This window comes from Fundulus heteroclitus, chromosome 7 (assembly GCF_011125445.2).
Source record: "Fundulus heteroclitus isolate FHET01 chromosome 7, MU-UCD_Fhet_4.1, whole genome shotgun sequence".
Classification (NCBI taxonomy): Eukaryota; Metazoa; Chordata; class Actinopteri; order Cyprinodontiformes; family Fundulidae; genus Fundulus; species Fundulus heteroclitus.
In genome coordinates, this window is record NC_046367.1 from 33,722,672 (window position 1) to 33,749,139 (window position 26,468).

General features: G+C 39.1%; 1 long non-coding RNA gene across 1 annotated transcript; it reads right to left on the reverse strand.

Moving 5' to 3' along the window:
• Positions 1 to 5,028: 5,028 nt before the first annotated feature.
• Positions 5,029 to 8,791, reverse strand: LOC118563617. Its single transcript, XR_004931307.1, has 3 exons — positions 8,717 to 8,791; positions 8,350 to 8,584; positions 5,029 to 5,686 (listed from the first exon to the last, which is right to left on the reverse strand). It is a non-coding gene; the product is annotated as an uncharacterized LOC118563617 (long non-coding RNA).
• Positions 8,792 to 26,468: the final 17,677 nt, after the last annotated feature.

Sequence of the window (26,468 nt, forward strand, 5' to 3'; positions counted from 1 at the left end):
TTATTAGCTCATAGCTAACATTTTTAAGTATGGTAAGTTATCTATAAGTGATTAGCTAGCTTGTCTGTGAGTTATTAGCTACTATTTAAGCTAATATGTTGTGCTGAATATGTCTCACAAGGTGGCAATGACACCATAGCTGAATTGGGAGCATTCCAGTTGCATGCCTTAAAGTTAAAGTTAATATTAATATTATATTGGCTACTGTCACCCCATTTTATGTGTGCGGAGCCAAATTGGATTCTAAATGCAGTGTTGCTCCAAGTTACCCATTCAGAATTCCAAACTTTAGTGAGCTTTTTCCAACTGGGAACTCGGAAAATCCAAATTTGAGTTAAAAAAGATTGGACCATGAGCTCTCAGTCAACTTGGCTAAGAATTAATAGCTAACAGTATAACTGTATTGTAAGTTAGCTATGAGCTTTTTGTTAAATCAGCTAACAGCTAACAAGCCTAATGTTTGGTGATTTAGCTATTAGCTTAGATAACTTGTCTAAGTGCTTATATGGTTAGTTATGTTCAAGTTTGTTGCTAATTTAGGTTAATAGCTAACATGCCTTATGTATCACAAGTTAACAAGTTGCTCTAGAAACAAATTTATTGGCAAATTTTGTGTACACAAACAAATAAAATTGACATTGATTTTTCATGCTGATAGCACTGTGGAGGAAAAAAAGATTATGAAGACAACTTTAATATACTGATAATATGAACCATTCACCTCCACAAAGCCTGAACAACTTTTCAAGACAACGTTAAAGGATTACAAATAAGTCTCTCATTCTTAAAAAACAACAAAAAAAAAACATCATACCCAGAGAATGCCACTGATTTTAAACGTTTTCATTTTTGTAACTTGGCATTTGAAGAAGAAAAGACAAATTTGACCAAGCTCTCAGACGCAGACACACTTGGTAACCTCATGTCGTGACCTGAGCAGCCTGTATTTCTCTTACCAAGCCCTCGTAAAATATTACTGCTGCTGGAAACAACACAACCCGGGTTTACAAGACTGCAGAGGCTGCGTGTGTGTGAATGTGTGGGTGGGTAAACCCAGGCAGGGTTGCAGCCAGGCCACAGAGACACAGCAAGAGTGGCTTACTGACCACAGGGATTTTGAGTTCACACGAAGCTCTCTGAGAACACTTGTCGCTTCAGGGGAAATTCAGATATTTCATTCATGCTTCTTGGACAAATTATGCTCATCATCTGTCTTCATGCAACTCGTGGATTTCGTCAGTGGCCCAAAATGGTTTCCACGAATGTTGTGATCCAGGAAATATTGGAGACTTTTAGATTTCTTCACAAAAAAGTTCTTACAAAGAGTTATTTTTACAGAGCAAGTGTCTGTGAAGAAATGAATCACAAATAGCCTGTTACTGACACCTAATACTGGGAAGTACAATGAAGATTGACTGAATTCTCACTCAGAGAGTAAAAGGGAGGCGTTTTCTTTCAACCATCTCGAATCAGACGTTGTGTGTGTGTGTGTATCAGTGTGTGTGCATATGTGTGTGCAAAGGCAGTAAATTTAAAGAACATTGAAAACACATGTCTGGAGCTTGATAAAGAATATTTTAGGCACTGGGTAATTTGGCATGATCGCACTCACCAGAAAGCACAAAAAAAGCTTCCTTTCATGGAGGAGGTTTGTGGAAAAACAACATATATTAATAAAATATGTATAATATAGACTTGTTGAAGAGCTTTGTTACAAAATAGTTCAAGTTAACTTTTATGGTTTGAAGAAACCAATTTATATGCAGCAGTTCTATAGAGTAAATCTGTTTATGCTCAATTCCTGGCTCAGGGATACCTTTGGGTTAGTGAAATTAGTGTGTTAAAGAGCTGTAAATTGCTTTGATGGGCGGCTTTCCAGTGCTTTATTGAACCAAACAAATATCTGCTTCAAATATGTAATTCTTTAGAGTTGTTGTTTAACAAATAGAAAATCTGGAGACGTTAAATTACTGCATCTCCCAGTGTTCAGGCTCTTGGAGCTGGCAAAATGACTTTTTGATGGAAAGCTGAAGCTGTTCCAGCATTATGGATGGGGGTTTGAGGGATAGTTTATATTTAAACACAATTAGATATAGTAAGTGAAAAAAAACCTATAATAAAGACAATAGATTTGCATGTCAAGCTGTCAAAACAGCTACGGGAATCAAAAGTTTGATTCATTTGGAGTTTCATTTACTGCCCGCTCTTCATTTAATATTTATAGGCACCTGAGGTAACGGGATGTGAAAATCCTGATCATCTAAGGTCTGTTTTATATTAGATTTAGGTCTGAAGACAGGGATGTTGATTAAAAGAATATTGATTTTGTGCCCAGCGAGCCATTTATGTGGTAATTTTGCTAGATGGTTGAGATCATTATCCTGCTGTAAGATCCAACTTTGACCCATTTTCAGTGTACTGGCACAGGCTGTCAAATTGTTCATGAGGAACAGGCAGACAGGATTACAGTTTTTCCACCACATTTAACAAACCGGAGGTGCTTTTCCACCTGCTCATGATTTGTTTTATGGCAAATTCATTTGAGGTTTTTTTTTGTTGGAAAAAAGATCAATGTAGATCATTTTTCAAGTTTCACAATACAAATCGTTTTGTCCTTTTACACCATTCAAGTCGGCGATATTACATGTCTTTTTAGGTCATGCAACTGGGATTGCTGAACTAATATAGGAATAACAACCCACAGGATTTATTGAGTAATATCTATATGATAGTTGTCAGGGATGTCTTCTTTACTTGGCTGAGGAATCTGTTGTAATCCTGAAGTAAGTTGTCCAAATGTATTTAGTACTTTAAATACGAGATGTGTAAAACTTGTTGACCAAATCTGCATGAGATCCTGCTGATCAAAGTATGTTTCAGCTCAGACAGACACTGAAGGATCATCTGGTAGTTCTGATATGTGCACACACATGGACTCTGCTGCTAGAGCGGCTGCCTTTGCTTTAGCAAGATTACTACATCACATTTCTTCTGGAATCCCTCAGTACCGCTTACATCTTACATGGTGGTTACAGGTTTGTTCAAACCTCAGGGCTATAATATTGGTCGGGTAGGTTGACTTTAATCACCAATTCTGTGTCAGGACCTTTTAGTTGTTTTTTGAATAAAAGAACATGTAGCTCACCTAGAGTTTTACTCTCATCTGACTAAAATGAAGTGGTACTAAGTACTAGTAAAGTTTAGCGAACTCCACATGTTTGGATTTGTGATGATGGAGTAGAAAAGGGTATTTTCTGGCATGACCACAAAAAAACAAAAAAAACAAAAAAAAAAAAACAGCATGCATTCAGATTCTGTCTATGGCTGTTATGGGAAAGTCTGGGACAGAAATATCAGATATTTCCTCGAGTTCTCTATCAGTTTTCACCTGCTTCAATACTTAACCTGTATGTAGTGACAAGATAAATATGGATCCTCATCCAAACATGTGCTACATAACTGAGAGAAAAGGTATACAGTGACAAGTTGTTTTTCCACCCTGCGAAAACCAGAAAACTATATATTAGCCTTCTTAATAGTTAACGTTTCTACAAACTCTGATTGACTTTAAAAAGCAGTGCTTAAACTTAACTAATGTGTCGGTTACAATTACCTTACTGGAATTATGCCCCAATAATTTTGTCACCTGTTTTTTTTTTCTTTAATAGAAAAGAAAACAAATGTTTCATAATGTAGAACCAAACAACTGAATAAATGGTCCCAAAATAAAAAAAAAGGTCTGTTTAAGGTTGTTTAATGTCAGCCCATGCTACTGTAATCAAACATGAGTTTATCGTTGCAGCTTTTATATGTCTTTGTCATCAGAAAATCAGGAGTTTAATTTAAATTCTAAAGTTGGTGCTGAACTGCCAGAAGCATTTAATAGCAAAGCCAGACTATATTCTTTTCTCAGGCATTCAAACCGTGAACTCAGCTAGAGTTAACTCTAAAGACCAGCATTTACTAACAATGGATTAGAAAATTAGCACACGCATTTTCCCCCCTTTTCAGATCAGTTAATTGTGTTAAGGTTGAGACTAGTTGTGTGAAGTTGTTGTTCTGCACAACAAAGATCTGCAGAAACTCAGAATGCAACACAGAGGAGATCAAACTTTTAGTAGAAGAGGAGTTTTATGAAGCATAATGATGAAGAATGGAGGTGGCTGCCGAGCTGTGCAGAAATGAAATCTGTTCTTTGCTCTCACTTGTGTCTAGACTCTAGAGCAGGGGTGTCAAACTCGTTTTGGTTTAGGGGCCGCATGCAGCTTAATCTGATCTCAAGAGGGCCACACAAGTAAACTCATTGTAAGATTAAATAGGACAAATAAAAGTGGACTTGTTGTTGATTTTGATATTAAATGAATTTCACTTTTACACAATATATTATGAATAACCTCAGTGTTTTTAAGAAAAGTATGTGCAATTTCAACAAGACTTTTACTCAGTTAAAAATTTACTTGTGCATTATGCATAAGAACTGATCACAGTGATTGCACAATGTTGAAAAACATTTATTCACATTTTTTGGAACTTAACAACACTCTCCTGCATGACAAAATACATCAAACAGATAAAAATTAAGAAATGATTTAAAATCAATTTTCTACATCTGAAGCTCAGTGCTACCATCTGCTGATTAAAACACAGCGCCCCTCGTGGACAACATATGAACTGCAGATTTTCAATTAAACGCAGTACATGTTTTTTTTTCAATAATTGTTTTATCATTTTCTTCTTTTTATCTCCTCTTTCTGTCACCTTTTCTTTTGATCTTCTTGTTCTTCATTTCCTCTCCTACTTCCCCATTGTAGTGTCCATATCATCTGAGATATTCCCCGCATGAATCATAATAAAACTATTCACATTCATAAATCAAGCGGAGCACTATGGCAAAAGCAGTACTGCTCCACTTGTGAAAGTCAAATCTGATGAGCTCTTTTTGGCATTAAGACAACAATTCTTATTGCCACATTGCCAGACAGGACACTGGACAAAAAAAAAAATAATTAATAATGATAATGCATTTAGCCACCGGGCCGGACTAAATTGTTCGGCGGGCCGGAAACGGCCCGCGGGCTGTATGTTTGACACCCCTCCTCTAGAGCAATGCAACATAAGTAAGTTGGCAACGGCTTTAGAGGAAAAACCCTATCAGTCACCACATTCTGCTGGCCAATAGGGTTGACATATTTGATTTATTTGCTCTCTGTTAATCACAGTCGTCCATAAAAGCAGCATGTTAACTGATAGATCATTGATTTAGTATTGTTCACCTCGTTCACACTGCAATGAAAGACTAGTGTCGTCGTGAAATGGATCCACCCCAGAAAACTGTATTCTGAAATCTTGGTTCTTTCGCAGGTGTGAAATATTTTAGTTTAGTGAGATAACATGACAGGAAAAAAAGGAGAGTCGTAAAAAGTGGAGAGTGGTGGCCATCTGGCTCAGGTCAGACTCCCACAGAGTGACAATCACGGTGGTGAGTGTGCGCGCGCGTGTGTGTGAGTGTGTGTCCTGCGGAGTGAGGTGATGACCACAGCTGGGTGTTGGGGACCCCAGATCCGCGGGAGGTCAACCCCTTCTTCATCTCCCACTTCTGCTTGCCCTCTTCCCCCTCCTTCCCCCGATCTTCAGACTTTTCCTCCATTTGTTTCCCTCTGAGTTTGACTTAGTTAAATCTTCCCAACTAAAACAGAAAAACAGAATAAAAAAATAAATAAAAATAGACAAACATACTTTCTGACACGTAGAACCCATTGCATTTTGTTGCCATGAAAGAAAAAAAGTTTATGAAAAGCTTAGTGAGGCAGCCATTGTGAGTTCACCTCCTCCATTACTTTGCATCAATTAGCACGTCACCTCAAAGACTTTTGTGTGTTCTGTGGGGGAGGGTAAGTAAAACACCAGGACACTGTGTATACTGGAGGAAAATAACAGATTCGCCCCACTGTTTAACTCACTTTAACCCCCCTCTGCAGCCACGTTTTGTAGTTTTCAGGATTTTCCTTCCAGCTGATGAGAGCTCTAAGAATGAAAGCTCCAAGTTAAGTTTTTGGGGATATTTTTTAATTGCTTTCTTATGAATTAATCTCACGTGGTTATGCTAGCCATTCCTTCACTTTGGCATGTTGAACATACTAAATCCTGGCCTTACATCTCATACTCCTGCATCTAACAGTTTACAAACATGAATCTAACGTAGTCTTGAAAAGTAAAAAAAAAAAAAGTGTAATTTGACCCAAAAACTGGGTCAAACGGCAACCTGTCCAGGGTGTACCCCACCTCTCGCTGGAGACATGCACCAACCCCCTCCCTGCGATGCTTTACGGATAAGCGAGTATAGATAATGGATGGTTGGATGGATGGTTTGTCCTTGCATGCAGAAAAAAAAGAGTAAAAATATCAAAAAAGTCAATTTTATTGCATCGTGTGTACTGACACCAAGGCAGTCCACACAGACGCAGAAAAGGAACAACACGTGTTTGAGTAAAACCAACCCTAAATTTGTGAAGCGTCTGAGATAAGTCAGTATGTAGCCAGTTATGTAGATAGGGGTGTCCCAACTTTGTAGCTGGCTTAAAATGTTTCCACTCTGGTTTCAAATATTCTCGGTTTTGCGGCCGCTTCGCCTGGACGAGACACCCTGTCTGAGTAAAATGTTTGTCAGATACAGCCAAATCCTGCATCCCTGTACAACAACAAGTCACTAGAGACTCTGAGAATAGCTAAATTAGCTTTATGAAAACTACACTGACATTTATCCAAGATGTTAAAGGCAACTACTTTTTTCCAGAAATAAAAAAAAAAGAGTTGCTTTGTGATTGAAACATTAGACTTAACTAAACTATCAATACTCTTAAAATGGATTCAAGATTCCTTGACGGTTAGCTAAGTTGATGGGCAATGAGTGGTCAAGAAGCTCCGCTTCCTAGCCAGTAAAAGTGTTTTTGCTTTTTGATCACAATTAAATGTTTCAGATTATCAAGATAATCGTAATAAAAGACAAATATAATCAGGTAAAAATTATGATTAAATGTATTAATAGAAATAAGCTATTCAAATCAACCTGACCGTGTGAATTACTGTCCATTATCGTCCCCCTTTGTAAATCACTAACTAACTGTGATTAACCACATTTTTTGTAAAGCTGAGTTCAATTTCACCAGCCATACCGGGGCCTAATCGCTGCCAGACCCATAGAATCAAGAAATCAATTAAAAAGTAACCTATCTGACAACAGGAAGTAGGCTAAAAGCAACACACCGCACCCTGATCTAAAGATATTCAAGAGCAGATAAGAAACAAAGTCAGCAGCATCCATCAGTTTGGAAAAGGGTTACAACGCCATTTCTATGGCTTTTGGGTCTAACAAAGGCGCTATTATCCAGATATGGGGAAAACAAGAAACAGTGGTACACCAGGTGTGGCCAGAAAATCATGTAGGAAAATGTCAAGCCATTAGCATGGGACCTTGACTTTAAGCACATCTGGGCACATTGAGATAATACACCATGTCCTTAAACAGCCGTTCATGCTTGAATACCCTCCAATGTGGAGGCATCAGAACGGTTCTGCCAAGAAGAGCGGGATTATGTATGTATTGTTGCCGGTTATTGCAAACATGTTATTCAAGTTGTTGCCAACAATTGTTGTGCAACCAGTTATTGGGATTAGGGGGGAATTACTTCTTCACCTAGTGCCTGGATAATTGAAAAGTTTTTTCCCCTTAATACATTTATTCATAATCTGCATTTTCACAGTTTGTTATTTTTTGTCTTTTATTAAAGTTTGTTGGTTGATCTGAAACATTCCAGTGTGACAAAAAGAAGCAAAACACAAAAGAAATATGTGAGGGTGTAGCTTTTTCCCCGTAGTGCTTTAGTTATTCATAATACGCACCATTTAAAAGTATCAATATCACCGCTCCCTGCTGGACAAGATGAATGAGAATAATTGTTGACTGAACCAAAAGTTCCTATAGTTCTACTGTAATTATAATATGAAAGATAAAACAATCAATGTTGTCCAAAAGTGCTGAACATTACATTTACAAACTAACATGGTTGATTAAAATGTTAATATTAAGTTTTTTTTGTAGCGGTTATTAACTGCTACGACTCTTTGTGTTATTCAAAACCCTCAAGATGGAGTTCCTATTTAGCAATATAACCTCTTCTATAGGAGGTAGAAATGTCTTATCGACTGAAATCTAATAGTCTTCCACCTCCTTTCAGAGTTCACCCTTTCTTCTGTTTGGGATTTGCATTCCACCACAAGCAGAAATATGAACTTTTGAGATGCTATCAGTTGTTAAGAGAAGTTGCATGCTCAGGCAGCTTTCATGCTTACACACTGCTGCGGTGCAAGTCTCTCCTTCCTTGCCTCTGGGAAGACACTTCTCCATTATGCTGCTTAAACCAGATAAACCAGTTGAACACAACCCAGCGTGTCGCGTCGCCTCTCTCTCTAAGACTCCTCGGCAGTGCATGCTGACAGATTTGTAGGAAGTCACATCATGCTAACTGCCAACAGTTCTGCAGTCCTGTGACTTGACACCTCGCTCTTGATCTGGGCTGTTGACTTCCTGACAAAAAAAAAAAAAAAAAAATAGGGAGTGAGTGGTGAGAACCGGACCCCACCTGCTTCTCGCCGACGGTGAGTGAAGTGGTCTGAAACTGCTGTCGAAGTTCGAGTGAGTGAGTGCAACTACCCCCACCGTAACATCAGGAAGACCAAAGGGATGAGGGCGGACAACAGGAAGCCGCAGGAGTCACCAGATCCCCGCTGAGAGTCTCAGCAGTTTCAACTTTAGCATGCACATTACCGATGATCTTTGCTGCCTCATTAACAAAAACACTGTAAAATATGTTGCCATGCATTGTTTTTTTTCTGCTCTAAGAAACCTCACAGGGCCTTTCATAAGAGCCCAGTTAAACCGTTGCACATTTTGTCTCGTTAAAACTGCAGACTTCAGACAAACACTTAAATAGTGCACGGTTGTAAAATGGAGGGGGAAAATGATTCATGGTATTGAGATGCACTTCGAACTGCACATCACCATGGAACACGCCCTCGTGCTGTGTGGGACACTTTGCTTCAGAGAAAGTGGTCCGAGGTGAGAGGGAGATAGATGGAGCTAAATATAGCGCGATACTGGTTGAAATCTTCCAGAGGCTGCTGCATAAACACGACCGTCCAAGTAAACCTGACAGGAAAAGCATTGAGCAGAGAAGCAGCCAAGAGGCATGTGGTAACTCTAGAGCAGGGGGTCACCAAACATGGTGCATGGGCACCAGGTAGCCCCCCCAGGACCATATGTGGTGCCCTCAAGCCTGTTTCAAAAAAGTAGCACAGTCCTCCAGTGAGCTGCATATAAAGTGCTCTTCCTTTTTAATCAGACTTGTATTTACATCGATTTAAAAACGACGAAAGCATTAAAAACAGAGTGGAGGACAACTGGTTAGAGGAGGGGCGCCTGCGTCCTGGTAAGGGCACAAGTTCCCCGGTTTGAATCCCAGACCGCTCCGAATGCCACGCGTTGGTAAACGAAGAAGAGAAACTTCACCGGTATGTATGTTGCAGTGACAACTAAAATAACAGATAAAGATAAAACGTGTGACTGGGGTGGATAGTCACCTTCAAAGCAGGAAGACGACCCTATCCATACAGCCAGAGATACAATAGAAGGGTTTGAAGAATAGAATAGAATACAAAGAGATACAATAGAAGGGTTGCTCAGGTGCGACTCACCAGAGCTGACAAAGACTCCTGGATGGGTGTCGAAACGTTTTCTGAAAGAACTGAACGAAGGTCCGGTTTCCTCCAACTTAAGCCTGTTTGCTGTTGCAATGACCCGGGTAATGGAGAACTTGCACAGGCAAATAGAAAGGTTTAGATGGCCTAGTCAAAGCCCAGTCCTCCTAATTCAGTTCTAAATCTAAAGGCAATGGTTGAAAACTGCTGTTCTAAAGGTAAACTTTACTATCCCCAAGGGACAATTTGTTGTGCAGATACCAATCACATAAAACCAAGCACATAACAGCAATATTAAAAGAAAAAGACTCCATTCAGAGTGACTGAGAATATCTGCTTTGGAAAAAGGATTAAGCAAAACGTTTCAGTCTCTATCTGTGCAAAGGTGGTAGAAACATACTTCAAGGAGGCAGCAGTAATTTTAATTAAAGGATCAATCAAGTATATATTTTTGTACTTCTTAGATATTATCAAAACCATTTCTCTTCCACTTTACATATGCACTCCTTTGGGTTGGTTAATTATATTAAATTCAACTAAGATACATTTGTGGTTTAAACAGGACAAAAAAACAAAAAAGCTTCAAGGGATATTCTAAGAAAAACACGCAACTGGTTTTACAGCTCTGTCCACAACCAGAAGACAGATAGTTGTCAACTTCCTGCCACACATGTTGTCAGTGTGGAAGGTCCAAAGTGATCTATGCTACCCAGAGCACAAACTGTTTGCCTCCTTGCCATCTGGCAGACGGTATCAATATCAGAGCTCTGTGCTGCAGGATCAATGACAAGTTTCTGCTCTCAAGCCTAAAAGCAGGTTAACTTTAGGACCTGCACTAGTGGACCAAGTAATCACCTCAATCTGATGAATGTGCTTCGACACGTTGTCAGCATGATGTTTAGCCATGTAAGCAGCCAAAAAGTCTATTTCGTCGCAGTTTAGTTTGATGGCCAGCTAACTTAAGGTCAAAGGCAAAAATATTTTAACATCCAGAAGATGGATACTGCATATATTCTCATGGCTGAAAGATAAAATAGTTTTGGATGTGGATTTTATGGCTGTCTTTGCGTCTCCACAGCATTACCATGAAGCTGGCATTTGCGCTTTGAGGAATGTTTCCCAGCAAATGTTGGGGGGAAAGCATTGTAAAAATTCCTGAGCTGATGTTGTTCAAGGTGCTGCAGCTTACCAGCGTTGGGTAGGGCAGCACCTCACTGATGTGAAAAGCAATTCAGGTTTTCCAAAATTTGAATCTAAACAAATACACGGGATAGAAAGGCTTGTTAACGTCTGCGTTCTTAATACAAGAGACAGAGTATGAGGTATTCATGGGTTTAGGCCTTTACTAGAAAGCCCTTTACCCCCACAACATTTAAAAATAAAAATAAAAATTTTCATATATCAATATATCTAGAAATAGCTATATATAAATGCTGTGTACGTCTAACATTAAGGCCCTTAAAAAGACATCTGAAATCCACTTTTTCTGCCTTGTTGTGTCAGCCTGACTCCTTTTGTAAAGTCAAAATTGAAGAAAATTTCCCAGAAGTCTTAATTATCATTTTCCCCCCCAGATTACAGCCTGAAGGTAATGCCATCCGGTTTCACAGTCATATTTTAAAGGGACGCCCCCCCCCCCCCGGGAGGCAGGGAGTTAGTAGGCGAGACCTCAGCTCTTTGTATACATTGTAAAGTAAATACATGTCTGCAAACAATGGGAAAGGATTTATTTGCCTTGTTTAAGTCGTGTTACATATGTCACAAAAGCATTGTTCAAAACAAAAAACGCATGGTGTGAAAAAGGAATAGGTTTACAAAATGGATCCATCCAAGTCTGAGAACGCGGAGCCATTTGCTGCCAACTGGAAGCTTTCACGAGATCCTAATGGGAGCAGCTGTACATAATAATGTGAAATTATAAACAGCTGTCAGAAGTGTAACACCTGTGTGCAAGCAGGACGAGACAGAAAGGGCCAGCGATATTAGAGTACTTTATTAACAGCGGTGGTGGTTCAAATATCAGAGAACAGAATAACTGGACCAAAGTTGGGATCAGAACAAATCATCCAGCTTGCACATGGATACTATTGTTTAAAAGAGCAGGAAACAATGGGTTTTGAGGCTTTTCTTCATTTATTTAGGAGAATTACTACTATTTTTTGATGTAATAATGTGTTGTACATCTCCATTTACCAATAACTTCATTAAAAGAGAAATTTTGTTAAGGATGAAGTTAGGTAGCCTCGTGAGACCATCCTGATCTCGCGAGCTTTCAAGGTTTCACTCGCAGATCAGTCTGGCTACTCTCCGTTGAAGAAAATTTGGAGCCGTTCACCAAACGAACGTCCAATCAGCGTTGGCTTTGAGGCGGGTTGAGGTGTGACGCAACGAGAAGCGCGACAGTTCAGTCTAAAGAACATGGCGGCTTCAGCCGATGAAACTAGCGTTAGCGTGGCTATCGAGCAAGTTTTATCGGAATTACAGAGTATTTCTTTGCTGAGCTAACGAGCCTTTACCTGCAACAGCAAGAGTAGCTTGGCTTGTGGTTGTGTTTTCGTCGTCGCTCGTAACAGAGCGACGACGAATCTGATTGGTTTATTTGGCCCGTCTATCACCAACATAGGCCAATCAGCTAACCAGTATTTTCGCCCCTTCCCAAAATTACTTCAACGGAAGGTTTCCAGATGGATATGCGGAGCAAATCTATCTGGCGGAGTCAGGTAAGAAGTTAGGGGGTTTATTTCAGGAAATTATCCCCATGCTTTGGGTTGGGTTGTTCAAGCATAAAAAGAATATGATTACATGTTTTTTGTTTTTTAAATAGTTTTTTTTAATATAAACAATCTATGGGAAGACGGAAGCAATATTCCCATCTATCCATCCTTTGTCTTTGATGCCTGGTGCATCAAAGACAAATGGTTCACAGGTCATCATTTGACCAACCATTATTGTTCCAACAAATAAAACTGGTAATGATGAATGAATTAAAATACTGTAAAGATCGTGGCCCATATTTAACTACCATCAGCCTTCTTCCATTTCATACCTGCAAACAAACCATTATTCCCCCATGTATGTTAACCATTGGACGTCAGTTTCTTTAGCATATTTGCAAATGGATGAAGGCCAAATTTGAAAAGAAAATAGATTTTTAAAGATCATAGGAAGTCTGGGGTTCTGGTCTTCCCTGTGTTTGCCTCGGCGCTCTGGGGGAAAGGGCTTTGGCTCCTCACTACTGAGCATTTTTCTTATGGATAAATCTTATATATACACAAGTGCACTCTCACAAACACCCACAGGTGCTTGGATTCGGGTGCTTACAGATACACTTTACAAATAAGCCTTATAGTTAGATCTGCATGTCATTAAATTCATCTTGTATTAAACAATACTGCATGTTTTTCAGTGATGTTATCAAAGATGTCGATTCTTCGTACCTGTGATACCTTTTTTTGGTTAGTCTTGCTGTTCTTTTTATATCTATTTCTGCAGTTGTAGAAGCAGACTCCGAGGACGTTATCTTGTCCTCTTTCTTCCCTTTTAATGTTTTGCCTCATTTTTGTCTCTTCCTTTCTTTCTCGTTTATATTTTGGTGTCCATTTAAATTAAAATACTACTATTTAAGTAGATTGTAGAAAATGATCAAAATAACCAGACCTTAAGGCGGGTACAAATAAACCAAAATTGTGAAGTGGTGACATGACAAGCACCCAAAATGACACAGTCGTTTAGGCTCTTTGTTTTGTCAGTTTTTGCGTGTTTATTTGGGATCCAAATCAATGTCTTGTCTCAACTTCCTTCCATTTCAAACCTATAAAAAATGTTTTGTCTTTGACCATTGTGTATCAGTTTATTTCTGCTGATAGTCAAATGTCTTGATGCATTATCGTTTACATATTATGTATAATTTAAATTAACTGTGCGCCATGCTCTGAGCTGCAAGAGTGTCCTGGATTTGAATCCTGGCTTGTGGTTTTTCTATATGGTGTTTTCATGTTTTCCCCATCTATGTGTGGGTTCTCTCCAAGTACTCCTGCTCCCACAGTCCCAACACATGATTATTAGCTTGATCAATCTTTCCAAATCGCCCTTACATGGGAGTATGTGTGGTTGCGTGTCTCTGGGTTCCTCTGTGAAGGACTGGTGACCTGTCCAGGGTGTATCCCACCTCTCGGAGGAACTATAAGCAAAATTTCACCACTAGTGAGCTGTTGAGCACTGTCTGTAGACCAAAACAAGATGTGTGACAAGCTCCGGGTCAAACTGGAGCTGCTTTTGTTCTAGTAGTGCTCTCCACCTTGGAAATGCAAGGCCAATGTTAATCCTCATTTTGTCTCTTTTCCTATCTGACAACTTCTTTGCCAAAGACCGTTGTTTCTTTGTGGTAATAATGGATCCTGATTGTCTTCACATGAACGTTTCGATCCGGTGGACGCACTCTCCGCCATTTTGCTCCTATGCTGCTCTGGCGGTGGCATTTTATGGGCATTATTATAAGCCCTGAGTGGCAGCTGTTCTTATGGACCTACTGTACGCGCATGCGCAGCCGGTCCAGATTTGTAACCAAGAGACGGGAGAAGTTCTTCACAAAACTATTTTTAGCTCTTTGTATCTAAAATAATAAATTATTGCTCATCACTCCTTTAATGAATGCCCGAGATGGGCACCAGCTCTTAGTGACTCCAAGGCAAGTATGACTTGGTCTGTACACAAAGGCCTGTGGCAGACCGCTCCTTTGTCATTTTTGGCTATATAAAAGGAACAAACCTGTGGAAGCACAACATGACAAAGGGGTAAAATGACACACACCTGTTTGACTTATCAGAATATTTGTACTTTAATAATCAATAGTCAGGGTTGCAAGTCACCACCAGTGTCTTGTTTTTAAAGTTTAGGTACTATAGCTGTAAGATTTGGGATGACCAAAGCTAATTTGCATAACAATGGCTCATCTATCCCTTCGTCCTCCTAACTGACTACATTTAACTGGACTGCGTCTTATTTCCTTATTGCAAACATTGTATTTCTTTATCTAATATAAAGTATATCCATGCAATCTGGGCTTCTTTTCCAAGTGGTTGAGATATCGGCCTCTGAATTTCCTGTAGCCTGCCCTACCAGACCAAACGCACACTCTGTAGGTCCAAATAAATCGCTCTTTCATCACCGTGTGTGTGTATGTAGTTCAGTACTGTAGGCTCTCTGTGTTGCAATGACAGACACAAACCAGCTGCCCACATTCCTCTCTCTCTTGCCGTCTCTGCTGACTTCTTACAGGGAACTCCCCTCCCCCCACGGCTCAACAGCATGTCCCACACATACCTCTGGCTTGCCATTTATACACATATCTACCCGTAACACATTCACAGCCACACAAGGAAGCTATAGGCCAGAGACAACTCAAAATGTGGAATCAAATTCAAAGTCAAATAGTTTTGAACGTTACACCTTTTGGACCGGGCTTTCAAACTTCACATGCAAACATGTCTGTTTCCACCATGTTATAGCGCAGAAGAACCCCTTCAGCTGTGTGATCTATTTCTGTTTCGTACCATATAGTTACCATGACTGCTGCTTCAATGTGGTTCATCTTTATAGCCAGAGTTTTTCGCCTGGAGCTGTAACTGCAACATATGTTTTTAACCGTTTTGAGTGTTTCAGAAAATGGAAAAGCTTTTAATTTAGTTACACATTGAAATGTCACACTGCAACATTTGCACTTATATGGACTTTTGGCTCTTTTCTGCAGATGTGGTGAAAGCCATGTGTGAAAATGTGGATTCAGATATTGCATATCTTCTTGCAAAGTATTCATGCCCTGTGAACGTTTTTTTTTTTTTTACATTTTGTCACAGCCACAAACTTCACTGTATTTGTTTTTTTCATAGATCAACACAGAGTACACAGTATTTACACTCTTTTTTAATACGACACCCCTAAATAAAATCTAGTGCCACCAACTGTCTTTAAAAGTCATGTAATTAGTTATTAGTTTGGTGTACATTTGTATTTAACCTGCTTGGTCAATACTTTGTGGAACCATGTTTTGTTACAACCAAAGTCAAAGTTTTCTGTGGGATGTTTCTACCAGCTTTGCAAATCCAAATACTGACATTTTCGGTCATTGTTTTTGCCAAATTTGCTCAATCTCCCTTATTATGAATGGAGCATTTCTGAGGCAATTTTTTAAAGGCTTGCCACTGATTCTTAATGCCTGGACGTCCAATTGGCCATTTGTACGCATGAATGAAGCAATGCATGAAAGCTAGTTCAGTCAACTTGAGGGCTGCTGCTGCTTCTTATGGGATCTTTCCAATACTCTGTGGGATATATTGAGGATACAATAATGATGTGGGTGGTTTATTTAAGCTACAATCTTCCAGCTGCACGCTGCATTTCATGTGCGGTGCCCGACTGGCTACATTCTTAGTCATTTCTCTGCTGGAAGGTAAAATTATCTGTTAATTGCAAATCTCTTGCAGCCTCAAACAGTTTTTTTGTAGGATGACTTATTATTTAGCTCCACCCATCTTCCCATCAACTGATACTCTCCTCCCAACTACATTATCCTAATGTTAATCAAGTATGTGAAGATTTACAAAGTAATGACCTATTTGAAGAGTTTCAGTCAGGCTTCAGAGCTCATCATAGCAACAAAACAGCTCTGGTGAAGGTCACTAATGATATTCTCATGGCCTCAGATAATGGACTTGTGTCTGTACTTGTCCTGTTAGATCTCAGTGCTGCATTTGATACAGTTGATCACAATATCCTCCTAGAAAGACTTGAACACACTGTAGGGATTAAGGGGAAAGCATTAGGTTGTCTTAAATCTTATCTTTCTGACAGATTCCAGTTTGTTCATGTTAATGATAAATCTTGTTCAAACTCTAGGGTCAGCTTTCGAGTACCACAGGGTTCAGTCCTTGGACCAATTCTCTTTACTATATATATATATATATATATATATATATATATATATATATATATATATATATATATATATATATATATATATACATACATATATGATTCTGATTGGTAAAATTATCAGACAGCATGAGATTAATTTCTACTGTTATGCTGATGACACTCAGCTGTATTTATCCATAAATCTTGATGAAACCAATCAGTTACTTCGACTACAGGCATGTCTGGATGACATCAAAACCTGGATAATTTTAAATTCCCTGCTTTTAAATTCTGATAAGACAGAAGTTGTAATCTTTGGACCAGAGTCTTTAAAGAAACTTCTTAATTAATCACTTAATCTGGATGGGATTAAATTGGCCTCTGGTAATAAAGTAAAAAAACAAAACTTTGATGTTATTTTTGACCAGGACATGCCACTTAAATCCCATATTATACAGGTTTCATTTTTTTTTACCTCTGTAATATTGCCAAAATTACAAATATTCTGTCCAGGAATGATGCTGAAAAACTAGTCTGTGCATTTATTACTTACAGTTTGAAGTCTTCAGTTGATCCAAAAATGCTGCAGCAAGAGTCCTGATGAAAATCAACAAGAATATAATTTAAAATGCTCCTTCTCACATTTAAAGCCCTAATCAAGCTCCATCATATATCAGAGCTCTGATTACCCCGTATGTTCCTAACAGAGCACTTTGTTCTCAGACTGCAGGTCTGCTGGTGGTTCCTAGAGTCTCTAAAAGTAGAATGGGAGGCAGATCCTTTAGCTATCAGGCTCCTCTCCTGTGGAACCAACTCCCAGTTTTGGTCCGTGAGGCAGACACCCTGTCTACTTTTAAGACTAATGTTAAAACTTTCCTTTTTGATAAAGCTTATAATTAGAGTGGCTCACGTTACTCTGAGCTATCTTTATAGTTATGCTGCTATAGGCTTAGGCTGCTGGAGGACATCAGGGTCTATTTTTCTCTCTCTGCTGAGTTCTCCTACTGTTTTGCATTTTTTGTTGTTATTTCAACTTTTAACTTTTAGTTCTCTGTCATTTTTCTCTTCATAGTAGGTACACCTTGACTGGCATTCTGTTAGCTGTGATATCATCCAGGGGAGACAGATCATCCACTATTACCATATAACAGAAAAGATTCCTGGATCAATGTGTGCTTCTGTGTCTCTAACCCCCCGTCGGTCGAGGCAGATGACCGTTTATACTCAGCCTGGTTCTGCTGAAGGTTTCCCTCCCTGTTAAAGGGGAGTTTTCCTCTCCACTGTCGCTTCATGCATGCTCAGTATGAGGGATTGCTGCAAAGCCATGGACAATGCAGACGATTGTCCCCTGTGGCTCTACGCTCTTTCAGGAGGAGGGAATGCTGCTTGTCAAGACTTGATGCCATCTACTGGGTTTCCTTAGATAGAGAACTTTTTGACCAATCTGCCTAGATGATTTGATTGAATTTCACGTTGTAAAGCGTCTTGAGATGACATGTGTTGTGAATTGGCGCCACATAAATAACATTTAATTCAATTGAATTATAACCATGCCTTTGGGACTGCGTTCCTTCCAAAATTCATGTGTCTACTATTTCACTTGTGGCCAACTTTAAATTATCATTTTTATGGCTACATACAGTTTCATAGCCTAAGCTTGTTTTAAATCTGTCCACGTCTTCATCCCTGACCTGTGTGCTGTGTTCCTTGGTCTTCATCAGCATGTGGTTATCTAAACTGAGCCTTTGCAAAGTCGGCCAAAAAAACCTGCAGAGAAAACAGCACAGCTTCTAACACAGAGGAGAAGGTGGAGAGTCATAAAAACACTGTCATTCCATTTCAGGCAGGAGTCTCTGAGATAATCTCCTCAAAATACAAATTACCGGTGAAATTCGAACATGACGTTCACAGAAAAAGATTGGTTCATCCTAAGAACCAAAGACCCAAACAAAAGTTGAGCAGTGTTCTCTATGCTGTCCATTGCAGTGAGGACTGGTCTGACCTCTACGATTGGAGAAACAAAACGACTGCAGAACATTTAATAAAAAACGGCATGGTGCAGCACCGGAAAACTTAAGCAGCTTGGGCAAGAATCTGCAGTCCTCTTGCACCACAAAAGCAAAAGACACACTTTTTATGACAATGATGTTCAGATTTTAGACAGGGAAGACAGATGGTTCAAAAGAGGGGTAAAGAAAGTCATCTTTGTCAAAAGAGAGAAACCAACACTGAACCGAGGGGGAGGGTTGTGGTTTCAGCTTTCCAAGATCTATAACCCGGCATTAAGGCACATTCCAAAGAAGCTGATGACACCTCTGATGAAGACGGAAGTATGCCGTCAAAACATGTCAGGTATGTTTTTAAAAACTTTGTGTTTTAAAACAAAAGAACTAAAAAAAACACTATGCCTAAACATAGACTGATATAATCAGGATTTAGGTGAACAAGCAACTCACACCAAACAATAGACTCTAATGACATGGGGGAGGGACAGCCAGGTCGTGTATTTGCATCTGACTTGGAAGATTCCTAGGAGGATGGGCCTCCATGTGCTTAAAAACAGCAGCTCCCAAACTCCAGGTTGCTCAACTGTGAGCCTCCAGGATAGGTGTTGAAACATATTCACAGTCCAGTTCCCTTGGATTTAAGCCTGTTGTAGTTGCCATTCCTCGGATGAATGAGAATATACAAAGGCATCTTATTAATGATGTTCGTTCATGTATTTTTCATAAGAAATCTCTGAAGCCTTCACAAAAACAGTTGCATTTACCCTGCAAGTAAATGTCAGACAAATTGTCTATTCAGGTGTCTTCTGAAAGCAGGCGCACACCGCAGTTATGGCACAGATGTGTTTCTCTAATGCAATTTGAAGCCATGTGTCAGGGTTTTGGGTTTTCTTCTAGTTCACTATTATGTGCTACTTAATACGTTTATCACCTAAAATCTTAAGAAAATGCGTTGAATATTGTGGTTGTAATGTGGCAAAAAGTGGTAAAGGGATGTTGTAATGCACAATAGCTCATGATCACTAAGATCGTTATTTATTTTAGCTTCAGTTCAACAGTTGGCCGAGATAAGTGCCAAAATGTGCATAGTGAGCATTAAAATTTCCCAAGCAAAGTCTTACATCTGATAAGAAAGCCAGAGGGGCTAGCAGTTTTATAGAGCCAAAAATGTATAAACTTCCCCAGAATGATGTTTTTGTACCACACCCACAGACTTCACACACACACACACACACACACACATGCACTGTATGACTTCATGTTTACAGCAATGAACCCCTTAAACACAATTTACTCTTTTCATATAACAACTATAACTGCAGCTCCACAAAGCACCGGGATCCGAAACGTTAGCTGCGCCGTTGCAGTCATAATCACACATTTTACTCCTGAATCATCAACGGTGAGAGTGTTTGTCAGAAACACTTAAGACTCTGGTTAGACCAACTTGGTGAGCCAACATGTCCTGTAAGCTGAAAATCTCCCTAACCAAACAAAACTGTGTTTTTCCACATCAGCTCAACATTTAAATAGTTGTTCAGTGTTGGGTTTCACATGGCAGCTCAAATACTTCACATCGTGGTCACACTCCAGTGCAGCAAAAGCACAGTCCAAACCATCAAAATCCTTTTTGGCTTTGTGCATGTCGTTGTGCTCAGCTTCAAACGTACTTGTTGGCCTAACCAATTTAGTTTTCCCCCTTTTCCTTTTCTCTCTCTAGCTCTCTCTTCCCGCTGCTGCAGACTTGAGAGCAAACAGTGACCGACTGTCTGGAGACCCACAGCTGCTTGACCGCTGTAGACACTATCCACAAACATATGCGCGGACACAAACAAACAGCTATAGTTAGACGTGATGGAGTGCGTCCCATATGACCCGTGTGGCTGCTAACTGCTGGGTTTCGCGCCGCAGAAAGGGAGAAAGAGGCAAGGACAGAAGCTCAACAATCTCTGCTGCAACTGCTCGCTTGGTGGCCAAAAGTCTGTGTTTGGACAAAGCTCATGTCTCTGCATGTAGAATGGCGCTTAAAGCGGCCGATTTGTCTTCATTTATCACCGAGCTCCAACAAATCATCGCATTACGGACTTAAATTATAACCAATTGCTGTAAAAGACAGCGGCCGATTCCTAAAGCAAAACATTTGTGCCCTGCATAAACATAGTTTTTCACAGAAAAGCTTTAATGGTTAAGATGATTGGGAACATGGTTTTGGTTTGACATAGGTTTACATTGTATGCTCTTAATAAATACCACAGCTTAAAGCAACTGTTTATAATATCCAGGAAATTGATGCATTTCAAGTTGGACAATGTTCAAGCTGCAGCTGCAGTCTAGTTTATGTTAAGGGTTCCCAGACTTTCCTGCAGGAGATTTAGGACCTCCATATTTGCTGTATGGTTACAACATGGGAACCTTATCGATAGGGAAATTGATAGGAGGGAATAGTAATGACATAAACCTCAAGCGTATGGAAAAAATTAGGTCACCCTGCAGCGATCTTTGTGTTAATCTATTTGGACATAGAAGTTTATGAATTTTAACAATTAATTCAAGAAGAACAAACTTTAACACCTCCACTTTTATTCTCACCTAAAATTGCTAAAATAACACACAAATGTACTAGTATGAAAGAGGCTCGCCAGACAACCAGTTTGGGGTTTAACTTCCTTCCAAATGCTGAATTTGTCATGCGTGTAGTTTGTTCACGATGACCCGATGTCCTGTTAGGCCAACAGCACATCGGCAGACAAATGACGGAGGAAGAATTTAATAAAAGGAACTGATAAACTTACAGAGTAAGGGGAAAAAAACAGGAACCAGAGCAGGAGTAACAGCAGAAACCAGCAAAGAGGGAACGAAACCAAGGAGCCTTAATACTGCAGAGATGAAATCGTGACATAGAAACCAGGTGAAGGATGAATGGCAGCTCAGTAAACAATGTTAATTGTTAAGTGCAATTAAGTCACTTCCTATTTTAAATATAAAACAACAGATTCTTCATAACTGAATAGTAAATATACATCTATAGTTGAAATAGATGTATATTTCATTTGTTTCATGCGTTCATTCAAGCTTTGTTAAGGACACTAGGCACCAGGTCCATCACAAGGACTTAAAGGTTGAATGACTCTTATTTCTAGTTCTCATAATAACTGCATTCATAATATATTTTTTGCAATGAATATACTTTGAAATGAATTGCTAGAGATCATCTCAAAACTCATCGACTGGAGCATTGCTTCAAGAAATTCAAAATCTTCAACTCTGTTACTAATTATTAACTGGCAAATCATGCAGCATACATCTGAAAAAACACAAATCCCTATCCACTGTAACTTCACCAAGTTTTCCTTTGTTCCATCCAGTCTTATAGCATGAAGGTTAATGCATGCGCCTACACGTATTAAATCTTCTTAACATAAGAAATTATGAAGTGCTGCTGGGTGCCTGTTATTCTCTCACAGATACAATATTCATACATCTTGGACTTTTTTCACATTTTGTGATCTTGCACGGGCTTTGCTGTATTTATTTAGATTTTGTGGAATAGACCAACACAAAGCACCACAGAAATATGAAAAGAAAAGATAGAAAATGTAACTTTTTAGCCTACATGCAAAGTCCTATATGTGGTGAAAAACTACCATTGCACATCACGCTGAAAACGCTGTCCTCATGGTTAGAAAAAAGTGGTGGCAGTATCATGCTGTGGGAAAGCTGGTACACATCAGAAGATGTTTGAGAAATCCTCTGCTGAGAAATCCCATTGGAACAGGGACCCTTCAGCTCAATACCCTCTCCAACGGCAAGCCCTTAATTGTTATACAGCCGTGATCAGCTCAGCAAACAGAAGCGCTGAGCAGAAAATTAAGATGTACTGCTGGGTGTGATAAGATTAGAAGCACGGTTCTTACACAACACAACGCTGCGATTGTAGATGCGAAATTCAAATGAATGGAGCGGATCAATCCCCCATTTTTTTAAGGCTCAGTGAAAATACAATGATAAATCAATGCTGACAAAACAGGAGGACTGTATTTTGTTGCATTTTATGTTAAAATGTTAATGCTGTCATCTTTTGAGCTGTGGGTAGGGCACAATGAGAAGCCCTCTTCAGCTGTGATTTGTTAAATATGTTACATTGCGGGGGGAAAAAACTACTCCTTGCAGAAAATGGATGAAAATTAGACCTAATTTTCTTGGTTTCATAAGCTGTAACACAGGAAAATATCTGAATAACTTTTATACATGGACGGTATTTTGGCCAAATTGAGAGCAGAAAATCTCCTGACTTGTCCTTTTGGCTGAACCTCTCCTCCTACTCCTTTTCCTTCTCCCCCTGCCCTCTTTGACCTTTCTCTTCTTCCTGTCCCTTCCCCCCTCAGCAGCCCAAACCCCCACCTCCTTTTATCCCACTCAGGGCAGAAATGCACCAAATGCAGCAGGGGCCACCATGCAATCCCCCACCCCCTTTCCCCTCCCACATTGGGTCGGCCTTTGGTCTGATTGATCACGGTGCCACAGTAAATTACAGCTGCTTTTGGCTGTTGTTGCTCTCAATTCCCACAATGATGAAACGGTTAGAGAGCTGCGCTTGATTGTTTGCAATGAAACACTTAAGCACACGACCGCATGAGGTACCTGTTCATATTTGCAGCTTAAGATGCTAGAATGTATTTGGGTTTCTTTTTTTCTGCTATGGTTTACTCACTGTGTAGCTGTGTTTACATGTCCCTGACACAGTGAGAGGCTCTGTGCACCGGCTGTGGGCATAAAGAGCGGTCAGCTTTGCAGCGGCAAACTGAAACAGTCCAAAGTGTCTTTAATGGTCAGAGAACATGGCCGGGGAATTAAGGTTTTGGGTAACAAATGCAAAAACACAAGCCTTGCCTTTGGAATGTGATTGAAAAGAGTCAGATTTTCTACTCAATTCAAAATTCATCTTTAGGAATAGATTCATCGTGGTTTTAGAAACTCTTCACCTTTTTCTTTGGACATTTTGGTTAAAATAAACAATTCAATCATTCAAGCAGAAAAAGAAGAAGCTTTGGGTTTTTTAAAAATACATAAAAACATGAAAGAACAAAATAGTATTAAACATTTAACCATATTTAATAAGTGAATAAAGAATTTGTCTGTTGCATGAGCGACAAATGCCAAGACAACAGTTTGAGATCAAGAAGTCCTAAGGGGTTTTTAGCTGAAAGGTTGGAATATCCCGTTATGGTATTCAGTTTATATTTAAATACAGTTAAGCAACCAGTGGAGAAAGAGACAAAAAGTGAACAACTGAAACTTCTTTATCTGAATGTCTGAAATGACACTAACTGGTAGTGGACTGGACTGGAAACATCTGCACCAGGACCATATAAGTTATTTGCCAAACTTTAAATATGTGAAAACACAACAAAATCTGCCATGTCTTAAGAAGCGTAGTTAAATTTAAAACATCTACAATTCAACAAACCAAACACTGATTCTTCTGAAACAGTTGGAGTTAAAAACACTAATGTAACTAAAAATGAAATCAATAAAAATTAAATGAACGAAATAAAATTAAAACAAAACTGTAAGTATCCCAAGATTTACTTTTGGAGAAGTAGTACTTGAGGTAAGTGGATGTTCTCATTGGAAATTCAAAACAAACAAGTGGTTACAATTCATTTTTATTTTATAATACAAATATGAAATTAACTATTTTCTTTATTAAAAAAAACGGACGACCAGAAATTTTGAATTTGTTTTCATTTTTCTTTTCTTTTCATAATTACAAATACAAAATGACCCCCTTTTTTCAGTGTTTAAACACCACAAGAGTCACACGCTTCGTGTATTAGGAGCAGGAAGAAGACGTAATTAAAACGAGCAAAGATCCCACAAGAAAACTTAATAGACCCTTTTCACATGACGTCACTCAACTTCCGTTTTGAAGCGGAGCAGGGTATCTTTACTTCCGGCTACATGCTTTTACATAGAAAATTCGGGAGGTGAAGAGGTGTTTCACTGATAATCAGCGCGATTTCATAAGGTAAGACTGAGACCACAATGTGTCGCATTGACTATCTTTATTTTCCTTAGTATTTGTAGCGATCATTGCTGTTATATAGATGCTTTGATCGGGACAGTAACATGAAGATCAAAGCTAACATGCAGCAGCTTGTTAGCTTACCTTACCAAACTTTTACCTATCAGTAATCAGCGTGATTTCATTAGGTAAGACTGAGAGCACAATATTAAACGTGTCTTATTGACTATCTTTATTTTCCTTAGTATTTGTAGCGATCATTGCTGTTATATAGATGCTTTGATTGGGACAGTAACATGAAGATCAAAGCTAACATGGAGCAGCTTGTTAGCTTACTTTACCTATCATTAATCTGATGTAGATGTTATAAAATGATTACTGTAGCTTTGCTATTATAGAAATAAATTTTGTTCACTGAGTGAAAAAAGAGACATTTATCTGCTACATTGTTCCCTTTACTTGATTATGGTGAGGTGTTATATATAATTGCAGTCACTGAATTAAAAAGATCTTATTACATTTGAATCTTTTTGTTCATTCCTAAAAAAAATTACCGTGGGTCTATTGGACAGTACTTCTGTTTCTGAATTTTCTGTGTATTATAATGAATTTTCTTCATAATATTATTTGCACTTATATTAATGCACTTTTTTTTAGTTTTTGTGCAAAATACTGTATATTTTAAGTAGAAGCCTGAAATTGTTTTTATTATACTGTATTAGTAATGACATGTGCTGCTGACCTCTTAGTCAGATCAGCCTTTAAAAAAGAGATCTTAATCTCAATGGGAGTTTATCTGGTTAAATAAAGGTTTTAAAAAGTATTATAGTTAATCTATTTTTTCTCCCCTTGTGTCCATCTCTCAGCAGCATCATATCCACCAAGCATGGCACAATCACAGAGAAACCGCTACTGCAGTGTCCCACAGTGTTCGAACAACAAAAAAAACTTTCCATATCTCAGTGTTCATGACTTCCCGGCTGATGCTGAGACTGGAGCCTATTGGGTGACGGCAATAAGAAGAGACGAGGGGCCAAATTTTAAAATCCTTCGTGGCAGCACTTACGCCTGCAGTCAGCACTTCTCTTCCGAGGACACCTATGTTTCTGCAAGTGGTCTTTAACAAATTAAACTCCATCTTTCTTTCTTAAAGATAATTGAGTTATAAGTTTATTTAGCTATTCCCAAGATAATTTCAGTGGCTCACCACGTAAAATTTTATTAGAGCTGTCAAAATCAATTTGTTAATGAATGGAAATTAATCTGAGAAATTAATTAATTTCTGCACATACAAATGGTTTTTAAAAATACTCACCTGTACACTGTGATCGCACACTGTCTCTTTCTCCTGCATTGTTTACATTTCAATTGTTTACTGTTAAATCACTGCTGCACTTTATCCTGTAATTTACTGTAATTCTCAAGCTGTATGCAAACGGAATTTCGTTCTGTACGCACTCTGTGCATACATAATGACAAATAAAGTTGTCTAAATCTAATTTGTCCATGGATGAACCCAGAACCACACACAAGGGACTTAAAATGAAAGTCTTTATTGAAGGTTTGATGGGATGGAGGGTGATGTAACCAGCGAGGTAGAACTGCACGGGAACAGGGTGTTGGTGTTGGCAGGAGCTGACGGCCCGGAGAGAGACTTCTTGGAGGGAGAACCCACCAGAGCTCGGCAGCAGGCTCTTCTGTAAGGCAGAGGGGAACCGGAGCAAGGCAGCAGGATAAACAGGACAGGTAAAAGGTAAAATGGACAGCTATGA